Source organism: Monodon monoceros, unplaced genomic scaffold (genome assembly GCF_005190385.1).
Source record: "Monodon monoceros isolate NGI ecotype Baffin Bay Population unplaced genomic scaffold, NGI_Narwhal_1 Super_Scaffold_12, whole genome shotgun sequence".
Classification (NCBI taxonomy): domain Eukaryota; kingdom Metazoa; phylum Chordata; class Mammalia; order Artiodactyla; family Monodontidae; genus Monodon; species Monodon monoceros.
The window spans coordinates 150,554,364-150,569,922 of NW_021703768.1; the positions used below are offsets into that span (position 1 = coordinate 150,554,364).

A 15,559-nucleotide genomic window follows, 5' to 3' on the forward strand; every position below is an offset into this window, starting at 1 on the left:
GTGCCACAACTACTGAAGCCCGTGTGCCTAGAGCCGGTGCTCCACAACAAGAGAGACCACCGCAATGAGAAGCCCGCGCACCATGGCGAAGAGTGCCCCCCGCTTGCCACAACTAGAGAAAGCCCGCGCGCAGCAACGAAGACCCAACACAGCCAAAAATAAATAAATAAAAATAAATAAATTTATTTAAGAAAAAAAGATAGATACAGTACTGTTAACTATAGTCACCTTGCTGTACATTAGATCCCCAGAACTTACTCATCTTATAACTGAAAGTTTGTATCTTTTGAGCAACACCTCCCAGTTTCCCACAGCCCACAGCTCCTGGCAAACACCATTCTACAACCTGTTTCTATGTATCTGACTTTAAAAAAAAAAAGGTCTACACATAAGTGAGATCATCCAGTGCTTGTCTTTCTTTATCTGGCTTATTTCACTCAGCAAGATGCCCTCCAGGACCATCCATATGGTCACAAATGGCAAGATTTCTTTATTTTTTATGGCTGAATAATATTCCATTATGTGTGTGTGTGTGTGTGTGTGTGTGTGTGTATGTGTATATATATATATATATATATTATATATATCACAGTTTCTTTATCCATTCATCCATTGCTGGACACTTAGGTTGTTTTCAAGTCTTGGCTATTGTGAATAATACTGCAATGAGCACAGGTAAGTTTTTTGTTTTAGTTTTGTTGTGTTTGTTTTTTAACTTGCTGTCTAGTAATTCATTGTATGAATGTACAGAAGTTTTTGAAACCCAATCCTTTGAACAAATGACCCCTGAGTTCCAGCCACCTTGGTCTTTCAGTTCCCCCGAGGGCCCGGTTCTTTCCACAGTGGGGTTTGGACACACTGTTCCCTCTGTCTGGGCTTCCCTTTCCTTCCTCTTGGCCTGGACTACTCTGCTCTCATACAGAGTGTCCTTCAGTGGGAGCAGGGATGCTGGTCCCCACCCCACCAGTGCCCACCGCCAAGCACAGTGCCTGGCTAAGGTGAGCAATAAGCCCCTGTCTGCTGAGTGGACCCAGAAATGGCAGGGGACCCCAGGAGGGCCGTGTGACACCAGGTTGCATTCCTAGAGGGCTCAGAGGCCTGTTCAATCTCAGAGCTCCACGAACTGGACTGACAGAAAAAAAGCACATGTTATTTCACTTCCCCCTATTTTCCTGATGTGGAAACTGAGGCTCAGAAATGGAGAGTGGTTTGCCCTAGGGCACACAGCCAGGAAGGGACAGAGCTGGAATGGGAACCCAGGTCTGCCTGGCCGTAATGCGGGCCTGGGATGGTGGTGGTGGGGAGTGATGGGAAGGGCCCAAGGGAAGGCCCTGGGAGAGTTTTTCCAGAGCAGAGTGGGGAAGTGGGGCCTGGTGCTCCGGAAAGTCCAGCCCCGTGGAAGTGGCCGGGCAGCTCTCAACTCAATAAAACAAATACAGTTGTGGCCACGGAGTGGAGGTCATGGGATGAGGTGAGCTCCCCATCACTGGAGGTGTGCAAGCCGTGGCAGAACAGCCCCTTGGAAGTGGTCCTTTAGAGGGACTGTGTGCCCTGGGAAGGGGCTCAGTGGTCTGGGGGGAGGTGAGGAGTTGGTCTTATGGGTCCCCAAGTTCTTTCTAAGGTGGGAGGTTGTGAGTCTCTGACACCAAGGGGCTCCTCTTGGGCTGGCCCCTCAGCTGTAAGACAGAGAGATGAAAAAACTTTTACTCTGCAAAGCTGTGTGCAACAGGGAGGGATGACTGGAAGGTTGAGGAGGGATCAGACACATGCACAGAAAAGAGCCACACTCAGCGCAGGCTCTCCAGGTCACCTCTGAAGCTGCACGCTGTGGGGGAGGGGTGGCGCCTCCATGTTGCTGATGAAGAAGTGGCAGCTGAGGTGAGTGACTTGTTGGACATCATACAGCTGGTCAGAGGGCAAGTGAGGACTTGATTTCAGCTTGATTAATTTCTGAGCACATAGTGAGTGCACACAATAGGTTGCCAGCAAAGACAAGCAATGAGAAGTTTTTCTGATCAAAACTTTTAAAAACCACACCCCTGAGACAGTGGCTATGAAGGATCCCTGATGTGTGTCTGAATTGCTACCTCAGGTGCACACCTCTTTATCACTTGCCCTGTGCTGGTGCTTTACCATGTTACCTGCTTCATCTTTTTTTTTTTTTTTTTTTTTTTTTGCGGTACGCAGGCCTCTCACTGTTGTGGCCTCTCCCGTTGCGGAGCACAGGCTCCGGACGCGCAGGCTCAGCGGCCATGGCTCACGGGCCCAGCCGCTCAGCGGCATGTGGGGTCTTCCCGGACCGGGGCACGAACCCGCGTCCCCTGCATCGGCAGGCAGACTCTCAACTGCTGCGCCACCAGGGAAGCCCCGGCTTCATCTTTACAACAAACCTATGAGTTGGTTTCTGCTGTTGTGCCCATTTTACAGATGAGGATTTTGAGGGTCAGGGAGATGAACTCCCTTGCCCAAGTCCCCAGCTGGTAAGCGGTAGGGAGATGATTAGGACCCAGGTCATCTGAGTCCACATTCTGACCTCTTAGCCGTACTGTGTGCCTGGCTGTCTGCCAGTACCCAAAGCTGACTCTGGGTCTGGATCTGTGACTCAGACCTGGATCATCACAGCCCAGAGCCCAGTGAGCTTTTCAGGCCGCCTTGTGGCAGGCAGACAGGTGCCCCTTGAGATGGTTATGGCACCATCTGGCCATACCCGGCTCATCCACACACTGGCCAAAGGTCTGGGCAGGCCAGGACATGCCCTGCTGGGGTCGGAGCAGTGATCCAGAGCTGTTGGCCCCAGCGGTCAGAGCAGGGAGGGATAGCAGGGCCTTAGGTTGGGATCTGCCCTACTTGGTCCTGGGCAGAGAGACCAGGCTAGCTCCCTTGGTCTGCGGTGGGCCTGGAGCCTGGAGCTTTGGGCAGTGTTGCCTACCTCTCCGCCTACCAATTAAGCCACCAATGATCCCACCACACCACTACAAAGCTAATATTCCATGAGCCTTCACTGTTAGTCACTGTGCTCGGGACTTTAAGTGCATGAATTCATTTCTTCCTTACCACCACCTTCTGAGGTAGGTTTCATACATAACCCATAATTTACAGATGAGGAAATTGAGGCTTAGAGAGATTCTGTAACTTGCCTCACTACAATTGAACCCAGCCCCGACTCTGAACCTGATCTCTTGACAGCTACGTTATAATAGCCGTGTCAAGTGCCATCCAACCTCCTGCAGCATCCTTTCCTTGGAGACACACAAGAGGAAACACTTCTTAGGTATTAGGAATTGCACCATAGCTCCCAGATCCTGGTTCACGATTCCTCTCTCTCTCTTCCACCCCCGGTCTCTGTTGCATGGATGCTGAACTTAATGGATCCCAGATCCTGTTTCCCTCTTTGCCTTGCCTGCTGGGAAGCTCAGAACCCAATTCATGGCCTACCTCTGACATTTATCCAGAACTTCAAGGTAAATATTTAAATATTTTATGGACTCTACTCAGACCTAAATTTTCCTCATTTTTCTCATTTGTTTTCCTTTCATCCAGGTTTCTTCACTTTTTAAGCTTGTTGTAGCACATAATTTTTCCAATTTTTAAAAATTGTGGTAAAATATATAACATAAAGTTTACCATCTTAACCATTTTCAAATGTACAGTTCAGTGGTATTAAGTACACTCATATTGCTGTGCAAACATCACTGCCATCTGTCTCCAGAACTTATTTCATCTTGCAAAAGTGAAAGTCTGTATCCATTAAACAATTACTCCCCATTCCTCCCTCCCCCAGCCCCTGGTAACTACCATTTTCCTTTCTATCTATAATTTTGACTACTCTAAGTAGCTCCCATAAGTGGAATCAATTTTTGTCTTTTTGTGACTGGCTTGTTTCACTTAGCGTAACGAGGTTCATTTGTAGCATTTGTAGCATGTGTCAAAATTCCCTTCCTTTTTAAGGCTGACTAATATTCCATTGTGCGTATAGACCACATTTCGCTCATCCATCCGTCAGTGGACATTTGGGTTGCTTCCACATTTTAGCTATTGTGAATAACGCTGCTATGAACACGGGTATACATGCAGCATATATATTTTGATAATCTGTTTTAAAATTGGAGGTTTAGGAAACAAACATTCTTTTAAAGTGCCTGGCATATTGTAACTACCTGATACATATCTATTGAGTGTAAGTCAGATGTGGCACCTGCCATGAGGAGAGGGCCACCCAGGATGATGACAAGACAGTGGGCATGTGTCCTGAGCAAGCTATGGATTCAATGCCCTGGGAGCTCAAACAATTGGTGGGTGGGGTCCTTGCTATGTGCCAGTCCCGTGCCAGGAACAGTATCTCAGTGATCTGGTTTTATCCTCACAAGAATCCTGTGAAGTAAGGAATATTATTTTCTCTAAGTTATGAATGAAGATGTCCAATATCATGCTACAGGGAGAAGTGGGGACTCCAGGAGGCTTAACAGGGAGATGGCCAAGCCAAGTTCAAACTCTGGCCTCTCTTACCCTAACTCTGTGCCCCATCCTTAGCATCTGGGTGGGGCGGTATAGGGATGGGGAACTTCCTGCCTGAGGGGCATTGTAGTCAGGACAGACTAATTCAACCAGACCTAGCAAAAAAAAGAATGTATTGTTTCAATAATGGAAGAGTCTGGTGGTGATGGCTTCAGGCATGGCTACATCTAGGGGCTCACACAAAGTCTTCAGAAGTCCACGTGTCTCCATTTCTCAGCTCTGCTTTACTCAGTCTTGGATTATTTCTCTGTAGATCTTTCCCTCATGGTAGTAAGACAGACAGCTGTTGGAAGTCGCTTTCTCACAGCTTGGACATCCCAGCGGGGAGCAACGAGGTTCTCATTCTCAGCAGTTCCAACAAAAGTCCTTTATTTGAGTCTCACTGGTTATAACTGACCCAGCTTTGGGGCACATACCCAAACTCAAACCAACAGCTCTGGCCAGGGGGATGCTGTGTCAGGCTGGTCAGGCCTCATCACATGCACCCCATGGGGTAAGGAGAAGGAGGGGTGAGGAAGTTCCCCAAAGGAAAACTGGGTGTTGTTACCAGGGAAGCGAGGAGAGCTGCTAGGTGGCCAGAACAGGGGGTGGGCAGGGGTAAGTGTGGAGGAGGCCCCACTGGGTGAGGAGAAATGGGGAGGGCTGAGGTGAGCGAGGAGGACTCTTCCCTCATTGCAGGGCCTTGGTGCTGCGGTCAGAGTTGGTTCCTGGCTTACGGCCACTTCCCCTCTCTGAGCCCCATGACACTTCTCTGTAGCGTAGGCATGGTTATAATGGAACCTGCCTCTCCTGGGCAATGTCAGACATCACAGAGACCATGATGTAAAGCACACCATAGGTGCTCAGTAAATGCTGATCCCAACTCCACTCAGGAGGCACAAGGACATCCTCCCCTAGGACTTCCCTGGAGCTGAGAGTGTATTTGCATCTCACAATCTCTTTTGGTTGTTTGAGGGCTCACTGAGTGCCCATCCTGGGCTGGGTGTCTCCCTGGCCACCCTCACTTGCCCCTGGTGTGGGAGGACCCAGCGCCCCATGGTCCAGACACAGGCAGCATGGCTCAGAGAGGGGCGGTGACTTCCCCAGGCCTCCCAGCCCCAAGAGCTTGAGATCCCCTTTCTCCTGTGTCAACACGGGGATGGTTGGGCCTGAGACTGGAGGAGGAGTTGGGGGTTCGGCCTCTGCTGGGAGGCCGTGGGTTCTGGGAAGATATTTAAAGCCAGTCTGAGGGTGGATGAGCTCCTGGTGTGGGGGGGTAGATACCCTCTGAGGGCCTCAAAGGAGGGGAACAATCAAAGTTGCCTTCACTCCTCAGTGAAGACCTCGTGTTTGATTATTACGCTATTTTACTAGTTCCCTTCCCTGACCTATTGCCTTTCTCACCTTCCTCACAGGTCCTCTGCCACGGAAGACTCTTGTAGCAAGGAGGGGATGGAGGGCTCACCCTCCCTGCCTCCCGCCTGCCCCAGGGCTGGGCCTGGTTCCCACATTATCTGGGCTCGGTTCTGCCAGACCCTGGCTCCTGTGACCTAGGCCCCCAGGCCTGGGAGCACAGGGACTGTCACCTTGATCCTGCCCTCCTACCCTCTCCTCATCTGTGCTCCGGGCCTCCTGAGGAGTCCTTCCCATCCCAGGAGGTGTGGTCTCTCTCAGGGTTAATGATTGCTCAGGAGAGGCGGAGGTGGTGTCAAAGTCTGCTGGCCGCACCACCGCAGGCCCCAGAAGGTGCCCACCTGTGCCGCAGGGCCCATCGTCTTCCTCCGGGGCCCCTTCTGGGGCACAGGTAGGGAGGGCACAGCTCCTCTGCAGCAGGGCCGCGGGGTCTCCCGGCCAGGGGTAGGGACCGAGTGGGGCGGTTGGGGCCATGGCGTGCTCTGGGGGTCTCCCCCGCAGCTGGGTGGGAGCGCTGGGAGGAGGGAGCAAGCACTGAGCAGACCTGGAGTGAGTCCCAGCCTGGCCGCAAGGCCTCAGTGTCTCTTGCAGCGTGAGGCTAGTAATACCTATTCTCAAGGTTCCGATGGCTCCCTTCCTTCTAAGGCCTTGGGCGATTTGGATCCAATGAGGTTTCTTCTCAGGACAGAGGGAGGCAGGTGCCCTAGAAAAATGAATTCACATGCCCCAGCCCCTTTCACGGGAAGCCTGAAGTGGGGAAGACAGGGTGGCTGAGCCAGGGGCTCCAGAGCTCAAAGAGAAAGGACTGGGCTCCAACTCCAGGTGCTTGGGTTCAGATCCCAGCTCCATCCTGACTTTGGGTGGGCTCCATAACTCTTCTGGGCCTCAGTTTCCTCATCTGTAGAATGGGGACGGTAATAGTGCAGGAAAGACGCTGGAGAGCCCCAGAGCAGTTTGGCCTGTGGTCGGTAATGAAGTCCGGTGCCTCCTCGGCCCAGACTCGGAAGTGTCTAGTTGGGACTCACTACAGGTGGCCCCCAGCTCTGGCACATTCCCAGGCCCCGACACATCTCTTTGCCCTGGGGTACCAGGTGGAGACTTGGCTGAGAGCTGAGCCGAGCCTGGGCCTCTTCCCTGAGGCAGGGACTGCTGAGTTGGGGCACCAGGCACAAAAGCAGGGGCCTGGGGACACTGAGATCCGACTTAGGGAAACAGGCTGTGACCAGTGTGTGGACTCTGGTTCTTATCCACATCCTATTCTCAGGCGGGGGCGGGGGGGGGGGGGGAAACTGAGGCCAGGAGGATAAGGCCTTGCCTGGGGTAAGTGAAATGTGGCAATCCAAACTCCGGATCATTTGACTCCATGTCTGTTTACCAGGGAAGCAGCCTGGGGATGGGACTGGAGGGGCCCCAGGGCCCTGGTGGCATCAAGTGGAGCCCAGATCGAGGCTGGCCCAGGGGCTCCTGGCTTGGGAGCCAGTCTGGGTCTAACACTCTGCCCCTTCCTCTGGGCCATCCCTCTCTGAGCTTCTCTGAGCCTCAGTTTCTTCACCTGGACCCCAGAATAATAATTCCTACAGCTGGGAAACAACTGTGAAAAGTAAACAAGAAGGTGAGAAAGCAGAAATGAGAGTTTGTGGTCAGTTGGAAGTGGTGGAGTGGCTGGTGGCTGAGCCTGCCTGCAGGGGCCCCATGGGTGAGGAGGGCCACCTCCCTCTCTGACCCTCCTGGAGGCCCTGAGCAGTCCTAGGGTCCACACTCCCAGTGCCTCCGAATTCTAGAAAGTCTTGGAGCTGTGGGCTGTTGAGAGCTGTGGCTGTCGCAGGGGGTGGGTATGCCCCTCCCAAAGGGACAGGCCCAAGGGCCTGCATGTCTCATGGGGTGGGGGCCAGAGCCACTCTAATTCACCTCTGCATCCTTTTTGTTTTGTTTTGTTTTGTTTTTGTTTTGCGGTACGCGGGCCTTTCACTGTTGTGGCCTCTCCTGTTGCGGAGCACGGGCTCTGGACGCGCAGGCTCAGCGGCCATGGCTCACGGGCCCAGCCGCTCCGCAGCATGTGGGATCTTCCTGGACCGGGGCACGAACCCGCGTCCCCTGCATCGGCAGGCGGACTCTCAACCACTGCGCCACCAGGGGAAGCCCTCTGCATCCTTTTTGACCCTTTCCCAAGCACTTTTTGAGGGCTGGGAAAGGGGAAGTGCAGAGAGAGCTTTGGGGACGGGGCTTGGGGGAAAAGAAGCTGTAATTTCTAGAATGTAGGTAGTCTCATTTTTCAGGAGACAAACTGAGAGCCAGAGAGGAGCAAAGCAGAGCCCCAGGGCTCAGCTGTGCAGGGACTGGGGTCTGGAGAAAGCCATGCCTCCTTCACTCCCATGCCTCGGCCTAGGGCTGCCTGGCACGAAGGAGCCCTGGGGAAGGGACTGGCCTGGGCCCTGTCAGGTCCCTTCCCCAGTATAGTCCATGGGCAACTCCATTCAATTCTCCTCCCCCTCTCCCTCCCCCTCCCCTCCTCTTCTCTTCTCCTCCTTCTCCTTCTTCTTCTTCTTCTTCTATTTAATAGTATTTTCAATGTTGTTAGTTTCAGGTGTACAGCAAAGTGATTCAGTTATACATATATTCTTTTTTCAGATTTTTTTCCCTTATAGGTTATTACAAAATATTGAGTATAGTTCCCTGTGCTATACATTAGGTCCTTGCTGGTTATCTATTTTACTCCATTCACTTCTTGTTCATTGGTGCTCACTCTGTCCCTTGCCCCTGCTGGCGTGCCACGAGCTTAGGGGCCAGTGGAGGGGCCACCAACGCCTGAATTTGGCTCCACACCTGACCTGGCCTTGGAGGATAGAGAGAATTTGCACATATGCAGAAGACTAGGGAAGGTGTTCTGGGCAGAGGGGAGGACTTATGCAAATGTCTGGAGGCAGGAAAACAGGCTGTGTACTGAGAACAGGAGCATTCAATGCCCATGGGCCACAGGAGGAGAAGAACGGCTTGTGTGGGAAGAGACCCAGCAGCTGTGAGGCCCTAGCTTGCCAAGCAGAGGGACAGGAAGTGGCTTCCGCAGCCAGTGGGAGCCATGGCGGAGGTTTGAGCTTGGGAGTGGCCGAGCCTGGTGACGTGGGCAGACTCACTGGTGGGGCAGGTTCAGCCTGAGCCTTCCCCAGCTCACACAGACTCTGTGCATTTTTCTCAGGTGACTGAATCCAGAGGATGATGCTCTGACTGTAGAACTTTGGCCTCATTATGATCAAATTAGTGTGCATTTATAAAAGTTTTTGTGACAAGGAGGAGGCAAGATTGCGTGAAACCCAGGGCTGGGGCGAGGCAGTGAGAAAGAGCGCTGGACCGGGAGGCAGCAGGTTGGCGTCCAGGCTCTGCCCTGGGCGTGGCGTGTTGAACAGGAGCCTGAGCTTCCCTGGGACTCAGCCCTCTCTTCCTTCCCGGGGGATGGTGAGGGCTTGACGCAAGTAAAAGACTCCGTGTGCCTCACACAGAACATCAAAGGTCATCATGCTGCTCTGAGTAAGGGTCACAGGCTTCTTGAGGCCCCATGAGAATGGCAGGGGGGAGTCAGAGGAAACTTTGATGAGTGATGGGTAGAGCTGGGTGGGGGAAGGGGGCCTGGAGGCGGAGGCCTCAGGGACCCTGCAGAATGAAGCCTGTGTTTAAGGCTGTTCTGCCCCCATCTCGACCCTGGGGGCTCTGCACGGCCTGTGGGAGAGTCTGGCCAAAGGGGAAGAGAAAACCAGAAGCCTGGCAAGAGAGAGCACAGACATCCTGCTCTGAGTTCTGATCCCATTACCCATTGGGTCACGTCCCTTTCCATCCAGGACCACAGTGTGCTGAGGAATCAGTGGTAATGGGTGCAAAGTTCCAGCCACAGCACTCGGCCATCGTGCCTGCTCCCTTCCCCTGGGGACTGGATCCCAGGACAGGAGTCTCCTGTCTTTCCTACAGCACTTTGACTTGGTGAGGAGCACGGCTGGCATACCTGAAGCTGCACACTTAAGTGTCCAATAGTCCTATGGCTGCTAGGAGGGGAAGCCTCTAAAGGAGGGGAAGCGAGGGAGCAAAAGAGGTGAGGGTGTTAGGTCCAAGATCACACCCCAAGGGGGTGCCAGGGCTAGCTGCATCCGGCCAGTGTTAAGTGTCCCGGATTTTGCTCACACAGTGGATGCCAGCAGTCTATCAGCATCACCGGAGCCCAGCTCCATCTGCATCTCCACTATCAGCCCACCACCACCATCATCATCTCCGCCCCACAACCATCAGCACCACCAGCTCCATCTCATCCCCACCCGCATCATCACGATCATCACTGTTGCGTCCACCCCCACCTCATCCCCACCGCCATCACCACTTCCATGCCCTCTGCCATACCTCCCCCTAACCAAACTGCTCTCTCTGAACCCCAACTCCATCGCGCCAGCACCTCTCATGGCATCGCCATCCCCACAGCACAGTCGTCGTCTCACTGAGGACTGTGGCTCAGCACACGTGATTCTGAGGACTGAGGGCTTTTTTTTTTTTTTTTTGTGGTACGTGGGCCTCTCACTGATGTGACCTCTCCCGTTGCGGAGCACAGGCTCCGGACGCGCAGGCCTAGCGACTACGGCTCACAGGCCCAGACGCTCCACGGCATGCGGGATCTTCCCGGACCGGGGCACAAACCCGCGTCCCCTGCATCGGCAGGCAGACTCTCAACCACTGCGCCACCAGGGAAGCCCCTGAGGGCTTATTAATTCCTCCCAGGAAGCGGGTCCATCTGCACTTCCCAACCTGGCTGAGCGTAGCCCTGCTGTCCAGCGTGTGGGCTGTCCTCAGCTATCATCTTTGGAGACCTTGGCAAGCCAATAGTTTTCACAGCCGCTTCCCCAGGGGCACTGGCTAGAGTCCCACTGCAGGTGATGACCCAGAAATACAGTCCTTGGTGTCATCCACACACAGCCCTGCCCTGTTCTTGACCTCTACACTCAATCTCAGGGCATGGGCAGGATCGTGGGCACAGGGGAGAGACGGGAGAGGTTTCTGTGGTGACCGCACTGGGAGTAGCAGTCATAAAGTGAAGATGGCCCCACAAGATGCACAAGGAAGGGATTTGCATTTGCTGAGCACCTACTGTGTGCCAGGCACTGAGCTGGCACATTCTATTCTCATTCGCCGCCTCCCCCCCTACGCCCCCAACTTATCACTTATTGGAGGTATCATTCCCATTCTACAGATGAGGAAATAGGCTCAGGGAAGGGCAGTGAATTGCCCAGCGCAGCTCTGCAGCTTCTCATCTCTGTAAACTCAAGCAAGGCTCTTCACCTCTCTGAGCTTTAGTTTCCCCAGGTGTAAAGTGGGTATAATGGCTTTCACCCTTAAGTGCTCTTGTGAGTGTTACATAGCACCCGGGCCAGGGTCTGGCACGTCGTAGCTGTTCCTTACGTGGCAGCTCTTACTGTTCATCACCACAATGTTGAATGGCTGCCACACGTTCTGCCAAGGGCTCGGCCACATTTTTCTTAAGCATTTGCTTGTGTCTCATGTTTAGGTTACTTCCATTTTCCAAGGTCAGAAATAATCGCTTGTGATGAGCAACTTCCTGCAAAAAGTTTCTTTATTTTAGGTTAGTTAGATTACTGGGTCAAAGAGGGCGCATGTTTTAAAGATTTTGAGTCCACAGCTGAACTGGGTTTTTCCTCCCCTGCTGGAGTCCTGGTGGAAGGTGGGGCTGCACCCTTCCCTCTGTGCATGGGAGAGACCAGGGCCTTGAGCTTGGAGAACTGTGTTTGAATCCCACTCATTTCTAGCTGTGAGATCCTTAGCGGATCCGTCTGAGCCCCAGTTTCCCTGTCTGCAAAAGGAGATTAAATTATGTGAATTCCAAACATCCGGCCTCCAAAATATATCTCTACTCTCGCCTCTTCTCTCCAGCCCTGCTGCCACCATTTCAGCCCACTGGCACACAGCAGCTGGAAAGATCTTTAAGAAAAGTAAATGAATCCCTGTCGCTCCCCTGCTCAAAACCCTGAAATGACCTTCTGTTTTTCTTAGAATAAAACAAACCATCCTCACCATGTCTTACAGGGCCCAGCATGATCTGGCCCCAGCCTACTTCTCCAGGCTCATCTCCCACCCCTCTCCCCTCTGTCCCTGTGCTCCAGCCACACAGCCCCTCTTTCAATTCCTGGAACACACCTGGTTCTTACCTGACCCGGGGCCATCTCTTGTATTGTCCGTACAACCTGGAAGGACCCTATAACAGTGCTCGCTCACAGGGCCTGCCCAGATGCCTTAATTGTAAAACCTGTGGGATTTTTATTTATTTATTTTTATTGAGGTATGGTTGCTGTACAATATTATATAAGTTTCAGGTGTACAAATAGTGATTCACAATCTTTAAAGGTTACAATCCACTTCTAGTTATTATAAAATGTTGGCTGTATTCCCTGTGTTGTACAATGTATCTTTTTAGCTTATTTATTTTATACCCAGTAGTTTGTACTTCATCCCCTACCCCTACCTTGCCCCTTTCTTCCCTGTTCCCACTGGTAACCACTAGTTTGTTCTCTATATCTGTGTCTGTTTCTTTTTTGTGATATTCACTAGTTAGTTTTATTTTTTAGATTCTGCATATAAATGATATGATACAGTATGACTTATTTCACTTAGTATAATACCCTCTAGGTCCACCCATGTTGTTGCAAGTGGCAAATTTTTATTCCTTTTTATGGCTAAGTAGTATTCTACTGTATGTATGTGTGTGTGTGGTGGACACTTAGGTTGCTTCCATATCTAGGCAATTGTAAATGATGCTGCTATGAACATTGGGGTGCATTTATGTTTTTGAATTAGTGTTCATTTTTTTCCAGATACATACATGGGAGTGGAATTGCTGGGTCATATGGTAGTTCTATTTTTAATTTTTTGAGAAACCTCCATGTTGTTTTCTTAGTGGCTGTACCAATTTACATTCCCACCAACAGTGTACAAGGGTTCCCTTTTCTCCACATCCTCATCAACATTTGTTATTTCTGTCCTTTTTGATGATAGCCGTTCTGACAGGTGTGAGGTGATATCTCATTGTGGCTTTAATTTGCATTTCTCTGATGATGCTCAACATCAAGCATCTTTTCATGTGCCTGTTGGCCATCTGTATGTCTTCTTTGGAAAAATATCTATTCACATCTTCTGCCCATTTCTTAATCAGGTTGTTTGTTTTTATTGATGTTGAGTTATATGAACTGTTTATGTATTTTGGATACTGAGCCCTTGTCAGTTGCATCATTTGCAAATATTTTCTCCTACTTGGTAGGTTGTCTTTTCGTTTTGTTGATGGTTTCCTTTGCTGTGCAAAAGCTTTTAAGTTTAATTAGGTCCCTTTTTTTAAGTTTTGCTTTTAATTCCTTTGATTTAGGAGGCAGATCAAAAAAATATTGCAACAATTTTTGTCAAAAAGTGTTGTGCCTATGTTTTCTACTAGGAGGTTTATGGTTTACCTGTCTTACATTTAGGTCTTTAATCCATTTTGAGTTTATTTTTGTATATGGTATGATAAATTTTTCTAATTTAATATTTACATATAGCTGTCCAATTTTCCCAGCACCAGTCATTGAAGAGACCATCTTTTCTCCATTGTACATTTTTGTGTTTTTTTGTATTTGGCCACGTTGCACAGCTTGTGGGATCTTAGTTCCCCAGCAAGGGATTGAACCCAGGGCCTCGGCAGCGAAAGTGCAGAGTCCTAACCACTGGACTGCCAGGGAATTCCCCAGGATTTTTAACTTATGCAGATGACGTAGTGATGACCTGGAGAGGCTAAAGCCATTGAAGGAAGATTTTATTACTCACAGTTCCCTAGAGGAGGGGGCATGCCACTCCATGCAGGGCCACATGGGGAAGCACCAGGTTTGGTCAGGAGGCAGAAGAAGCGAGGGGAAAGCAGGGCCCAGAGCCCTTACTGCATTTTCCATGGGAAGGAAGGTGGGAAGGAAGCTACAGGTTAAGCAGCTGAGCAGGCTTAGGATTGGATAGTTTGACTAATTTTGGCAGGTTATAGGAGTCACGCTTAGTCATCCAGTACCTGATGCTGGGGAGATTTGAGGCAGCAGGAATATTGGTTTGGTGTGTGAGAGTTGATAAAGGTGGCAGCTGGGAATACAGGCTTTGATTTGGTTGGTTTATACATGAGAGGAGTGTTTGCAGACAAATCACTTGTTATCTCTAAGAATTAGCTAGCCCTGAGAGGGGCAGCCTTTCCCAGACCAGCAAAGCCCCCAAAATGTCAAAGCATCATAAAATACAGAAAATAAAAACATGATGAATGCACCAGATTGAAGGGGAGCAATTCTCACGTCTTGCTGAGAGGAGTCTTAAAAAGTCTGCAGCCCACTTTATCTGCCAGACTGCCTAAAGTAGTGTCCCTTTACTGTGCTCTCTCAATGCCCACATTCTCTTCCTTCATAGCACTTAATGCAGTAAACAATTAGACAGTACTTTCCTTGCTTGTTTAGGGTCTGTCTTATTCACTAAGCATAAATTTGGTGAAGGCAGCACCTTGACTGTTATACCTACTGTTGTATCTCCCCAGTGCTGGGAACAAGGTCTGGCACATAGTGGATCAAGGACACCCAATAAGTATTTGTTAGGGGAATGAATGGATAAATAAGGGTACTCAGCACAGAGTAGGTGCTCAGGAAATGCCAACAGATATTTAAAATGACCAACCCTCTTGATACCCCAGTAGATCTGGGCAAAGTTGGGCAAAGACAACTCTGAGTTAAAGGGGGAAGACTAAAGCTGGAACTTCAGGACAGGTGGAGGCAAGCCAAGCCCAGAGGATCGTGGCCAGATTGGTGCCAGTGTCCCTCTGGCTATCTAGGGGACATTGACCGAGAGGGGCCTGTGAGGTGACCAAGGCTGGCCAGGGCAGAATATGGGGCTCCCAATGATGAGGGGGGCAGAAGACAGACTTTTATCTCCTCCATAATAATAGTTGCTGACATATTTTTGCTAACATACTTTGAGCCAGGCACTGTGTAAGCCTCACACAGACCCTGTAGTGTAGGTGCTGTTATTATTCCCAATTCACAGATGGCGGAACTGAGGCCTAGAGAGGTTAAGTTACTTGCCCAAGATTACATTGGATTGACCCTCAGGCTCTCTAGCCCGTATGTTTACCCCTTGCACCCTGTCCCATCTCTCAGGCTTTCCACGTCAGGCCTCTGGGGTTACAGTGATTCACTGGCACACTTATTTATTCATTTCTGAAATGCCCCCTGAGCTTGCCCTGGGCTCAGCCCTGGGCTCTGTCCTGGGGTCACAGAGATGAATCAGACCTGGACCTTGCCTTCACATCTCTCCTGGTCTGGAGGGAGAGGCTGATCTGCAAAGAGATAATGGGCCCTGAGAGCTACAGAGCTTAGGCTAGGATCTGAGCAGCGTCTGGTGAGGTCTCTAGGCCAGCGCAGGAGTCAACTCCTCCTGTGGGAACACTGAAGGAGTGTCTGGACAGAAGATGACCTTGGGGCTGCTCATCAGTTAGCAAGGCAGGGAAAGGCATTCCAGAAAGAGGGAACTGCATATGCAAAATGAGGGAAAACGGAGTGGGTCTGTGGATGTGGGAGGTGTGAGGGAGGGAAGCAGGGCCGGATGGTCTGTTCGAAGC

At 50.9% G+C, this 15,559-nt stretch overlaps 1 protein-coding gene across 5 annotated transcripts in view; it reads left to right on the top strand.

The window, feature by feature from the left end:
• Positions 1-6,220: 6,220 nt before the first annotated feature.
• Positions 6,221-15,559, top strand: part of CDHR2 (cadherin related family member 2) — a 36,872-nt gene continuing 27,533 nt past the window's right edge. For 4 of the 5 annotated variants that reach the window (XR_003792871.1, XR_003792872.1, XM_029219170.1 and 1 more), the window contains exon 1: positions 6,221-6,298. The gene's annotated coding sequence lies outside the window, so the exon portion shown is untranslated. Of the gene's footprint in view, positions 6,299-7,443; positions 7,520-15,559 lie in introns of those variants that run through there. The other variant, XM_029219171.1, reaches the window with a different exon arrangement.